Source organism: Olea europaea, chromosome 16 (genome assembly GCF_002742605.1).
Source record: "Olea europaea var. sylvestris chromosome 16, O_europaea_v1, whole genome shotgun sequence".
In the NCBI taxonomy this organism is placed as follows: Eukaryota; Viridiplantae; Streptophyta; class Magnoliopsida; order Lamiales; family Oleaceae; genus Olea; species Olea europaea.
In genome coordinates this window covers 17,811,764-17,817,763 of record NC_036252.1, presented here as the reverse complement: position 1 = coordinate 17,817,763, position 6,000 = coordinate 17,811,764, and positions in this window count along the sequence as shown.

Sequence of the window (6,000 nt, the reverse complement as noted above, 5' to 3'; positions counted from 1 at the left end):
ATAAATATGGGAAGGGTAAGTAACTCCTAATTATTAGGAATAATTAGTAAGGTTTTTAAGATTGATAGATAATTTCTCTATTTTAGACTCTTTCCATCATAATTGTTGATCATATTTAAGCAAATTTTTCTTTTCAATTATTGTCCTTTGTATTTAATTTTTTTTATCTATTACATTAACTAAACGTGCAATTTATAATCTTCGAACGAAAAATGTGTATAAGGACAAAATGGTAAATTGAATGTTTCTTATCTATCTCCACATTTTATATTTTATATTTTATATATATTGGATAAAAATCTTTTTCTTTTCTTCATATATTTATATCTAATAAGTAATTGGATTACCATCAATTTTTATGTTTATAAAAAAAATGAACATGTAATAATAATAATAATAATAATAATAATAATAATAATAATAATTAATACTATGTTAATTATTTATTAGAACTCATAATATTTTTTTTTATCAATGCTTACAATTTTGATTTTAGTGAAAAATGTGTAATTGAGATACGAAACTTGTATTTATTGGAGTGGATACAAATATAGAAAGGGTAAGTAACTCCTCATTATTAGAATAATTAGTAAGGTTTCTAGGGTTGATAGATAATTTCTCTCATGTTCGACTCTTTCCCTGCTAATTGCTGATCATATTTAAGCAATTTTTTCCTTTTCAATTTATTGTACTTCGTATTTAAATAGTTATATTTTTTATTATATTAATTAATCGTGCAATTTATAATCTTTGAATGAAAATGTTGACAATGTTATATAAGGAAAAAAGGGTAAATTGAATGTTTCTTTTATATATATACCTAAAATTGTGGTCATTTTATTTCTATCTTTCCATACATAAACGAAGAATGGAAAAGATTCTTCAAGTGTCTCACGTCCCAGAAGTGCATGATAAATACCGTCAAAACCCAATACTGCAAAGGAAATTAAATGAAGTACTCCTGATACAAAGTATGAAAAGGTGTCTATAACTTCCCCCTCAGAACCGCATTCGATTTCGTTAGTTTGGCCACTAATCTGTATGAGACAGCGATGAATGTGAACCTCCTCTCATGGTAGCTGATTTGAAAAGGATTTTTTTTTTTTTTTTTTTTTTTTTTACAAGCAACTTTTCAAACACCAGGGCATAGTGATTACCTTCCATCACTCCTTAAAAAACCAAAGCTTTGAACTTAATCTCGTGCAATCCTTTATTATGATTATGGTTGCAAAGGGTAGTGAAAGAACAAGTAGGTTGAAAGCAGCTATGGCAAATGAAGTGGGGCATTCAATCTCATATCCAAAGGTGATCCACGAGCCTACGAAAGGTCATATCTGATAGAGAACACGACCTTCGTTTGGTAGACAGTGAAGGTCCCTTCCAGGGATGTTCTACGTGTAAACCTTGAGCTCCCTGATTCCCCATGAAGCTGCTAATCCACCTTGCTAAAATCATTCTTTAACCTGCCTAAAGGCATAAATAGAGGCATTCCTCTTCTAGTAGATCCAAAGCCAAGGAGCAGCACTAGTTTTTCTTGGTGTGATCGAATGAGCTGTTTTTCTTTCAAATAGGTTCGTTGAAGTCAATTAATCAGACTAGGTCTTCTTTGCAATCATAGGCTCTGGGACAGATGACTTTACTTTCTTTCAATAGGGGCAAGGCAAGGAGCAACCACTCTGACTGGTGGTGATCCCCTATCCCAGCATGTCATCTCCTTTGATTGTTGGAACGGGACATAAGGAGAATCTGCTCGAGTAAAAGCAGAAGGAAGGGCTGTAGCAATATAGACCGGGCCTGCTTCCCATTCATTCTTTTATAAGGATGCTCTTCGGCTGGTCAATAAGGCGCATCGCTTTCGCTTCTATAATAGAGGCGCTGTAAGTGCTTGAGAATCGGCTGTTAAAGAATCTGACTCCCTCATTCATCTTCCTCGAGAAATTACTTTTGAATCGACATCGGATATATATTTTCAAACTACTCCTAGATCTCCTCAATAGGAACTGAACAGAACAGTGAAGGGGTGATCCAAGAGTGGAGTGGGCTCGGGCGGAACAGCGTAGCCGGAGAGGGAGAACCAATAGCGAACCAGGAATCAAATATTTGAAGGAGGTTTTTCGGTTCTTCCACGATTCTCCGCCATCGGTAAATCGATGCTTAGGGCTAAGTGGTACCATCCGAGTCCAGTTCTTTCTGGGTTGGGAGGAGCTGGAGGAGCCGATGCATCTTTCTAGAAATCCCTCAATCGAGACCTTGCCTTCTCTTCCCGCATTCATTCCCTTTCCGTTCGGTGCAATGGTTTGGAATTTAAAACCACCGAAATGGGGCATGAGCTGACCAAACCACGGTGCTTGGTGTCCCCAGAGCCACCTCCGAATGAGAAGAGAAACTAGACTCTGTATAGCAACCGATAGCAACTGTAGAACGAAGCTAGCTTGGTTGATCAACAAGACAATAGCAATGGGGCCTACAGAGCCCCATTTATACCACCACTCAAAACGACAACTCAAAAGACCAATTCATTAGCTAAACTCACCCCTATTTCACTTACGAAGCAAGCGGGCTCGCCTCAACAAGAGAAGCTGCATCCCGTAGGGAAAGAGCCCCGTAGGCCCTTCGGGAAAGATAGCGGAAAGAGAACCACTGCTTTGACTTTACTCTCCCCTGTAACCCTTTGCCCTCCTGCCTGCGGATTGCCACAAAAGACGTGTGAGTACGCCCCTCATGCTTTGCGTTGCCAGCTTTGCTTTGTCCAACCCCTTTTACCCCCTGCACCTATAACATAACTATACCCCACTTAAGGCTTCTTTCGAGGAAGTGAAAGACGGTGGAGGGGCACTAGACTGACTCGCTTTTCCGAAAGGTTTTGTCTTCGCCTCAATCCGCCTCTTTCCCAACAACTCAAATCGCGTATCCCTGCCCTTATTGACTTAAAGCTGGGATCCTTAGACCCAGACCCCCACGACTATTAATAAAGCACTGCTCTTTCCTCACATCTACCTAACCAACAACGACTACCCTTAACTAAGTTAAGAAAGGGATGCCTTTCCCCTGTCGGGCCCACCGAAATGAACCTGACGCACTTTGGCCGGAGTGAGGCCCCTCAATAGTAAGTTGCTGCTACCTTTGCTGCCGTAGGAGGACTAAGGGCTGTCTTTACTCACACAGCCGAAAGATAAGATGCGCTACTAATGCGTCTCAACCCCCCAACACGCCAATACTCGCAACTGGTCGCACTAAGGAACAATGACTACTGACTACTTTGGCTTAAGGTAAGGCTAGATAAAGACATTGGGTGTAATCGCTCTGGTTCGCTCAGATCCTGCTCTTCATTGAGTTGGCTTTTCCGGAGGGTCCTCGCTTTGTCTAGACAGCGGTACAAGCAGTCCCCCCGTTGGAAGACCTATTTCAAATTTCATAACCTTTTTCTTTATATGAACTATATCCACTACACAGACTTTCCGATACAGAAAGAGAAAGAGAAAAATCGCCTACCAAAACACTTTTTTTCGATCTCCATTCTCTAACGAATATATCTTTTCCAGTAGATCTATATTCTAAGGAAATAAAGGTATATTTTGCTTTATTTATAGGGATAGGGGGCTCGGGTTCGTCGTAGGAATCTTTCTGCCCTCCTTCCCGGCCCTCTTGCTTACTATGAGTTCGCTTCCTACGAGCCCATGTGCGATCGTGCAAATAGATAGGGTTCGGTATTACGAATCCAGATACTATAGGATTGGAATCTGGCGATACACAACCTCCCTCCCGGCGGGACAAGCGGTAGTACGATTCAAGGGAATTGGACATTCCCGGAACGCATATACCAAAAACTAGAGTAGCGAGGGAACCTAACCGCGGTAGAGGCTCCCCTCTCCCTTCTTTAGTAGCAATGTTCACTACTGCCGCTGTTGCGGAGCACCCGCCCGTAGGTTTTAGTAGACATCGGTACGATTGTAGGATGTTATAACTCATAAGGCAATGATAGGGGGAGTACTATTAACAACCATCTCGCTCGCTGGTCTTTTCGACCGTATTATCGACCACGATCGAATCCTTGATTTTACGTGAAGCTCACACGTACACATGCGCGCACCCACACACACGCGAAATAATATTATAATATATTAAAGGCGACATTAATGATAGGCTAATTATGATTTAACTTCATGGAGTCTCCCTTTTGAATATAGAGTTCATTTTTCATATTAGAGCACTCATAATTTTATATTAATTAAATTAAGTTTAATCACTTAAAATCGAAACTCGTATACATATATAATTATATACAAACTATAATAAATATTTTTTTATATTGTAATTAATCTACCATTATATTAATGTTGTATTTAATATTATACTATATGATTATAATAAAATTACATCTATAAATGTGGGCTTCTATTTTAAGTAGTGAACTTAATTTAAATAATGTAATTTAAGTATTTAAACTTAATTTGTTTAATGTAAAATTCTAAGAATTCCAATATAAAACAATAAGCATTAAACTTAAATGGATATTAAATGAAGTTAGATTATATTAAATGGTATTTTATTAAATATATAAGGGTAGAATTGATATATAGTTAAATATGTATGGGTAAAATTGATATTCAAAGGTTTTTCCTCAATTCATACTTTAATATATTGTAGATTAGATAGTTTTATGTAGCAATATGAACACACATATATAAGGAGGCCTTGGTTTATCGGATTAAAACTACTAGTAAGAGACATGACGTTGTAAGTATGACTCAAGCCCAGTTGAAAGAAAACTAAAAATTGATTTTGTATGTGAAAGATATGATTTGCATAAGTGTAGAAATGGCAATAAAGAAAATAAAAAAGGAAAGACACGTAGAGGCCGTGAAACCAAAAAAAAAAAAAAAAAAAAAATGTGTAGATCATTCACTTTGAATGGACAAAAATTGATAAATGGTGATTGTTGTGTATTGAAAGTGAAATGTCAAATACATAATCATAATATTGTCCAAAATCTTGAAGAATGTGTCTGTGTTGGGAGATTAATTGAGCGTGAGACTTCGATGCTAGTAAACATGACAAAAGTCATGTCAGATCAAATGAAATATTATATATATTGAAACGAGATGATACGCTTATGTCATCATATTGAGGTATACTTTTAATAGATACTTTGTTTTTTTTTTTTTTTAATGAGGCATTTTCAAAAATGTTCAATTTTAAGGGTATGAGTTGAAAATTATCCACTCATTTGAATTTAGTGTCAATTTGTCTATTATGTCCTTAATGAAAAGTTACATTTTGAAATGGTATTCTCGACATTTTAAATGTCGTCTTTGATATTTGATTTTTTTATCAATTTGTCACGAATTTTGAGAAGTGGCTTTCATGAGAAGTTACATTAAAATAAATTCGGACGACAAAAAAATAATATATATATATATATATATATATATATATATATATATATAATACTTTTAAAAAATAACGTGAAAACACAAAATATGATACTTTAAAAAAAACAAAAAAATCACGTCTCCGTGACACGGAGGCAAGTGCCTCCATGTCACAGAGACATTCTCGACATTACATATTTTATTCTCGACATTTGAACATTGTTTCATTAAAAAAAAAAAGGAAAAAATCACGTTTTTGTGTCACGGAGACATTCTCGACATTACATATGTCATTCTCGACATTACATATGTCATTCTCGACATTTGAACATCGTTTCATTTGTCTAGAATGACATTTTATTTTGAACATGACATTTCTCTACATTTGAAAATGTCGTTCTCGACATTTCTGAGTCTACGAAAAATATAGCATTTATTATGATTTGACATGTATACTTTTGAAATAAATATGACAGGTTATGTGTCAAATTTTTATTCGCCAATAACAATTTTGCAAAAATGTCCATTTTTTGTTTTAGTGTAGAATTAAAAATTGTTAATAAGGGTATTTTGGTCTAAATTTTTCCAAATTGGACATTTTTGCAATGGTTTGCAATAATGGACATTT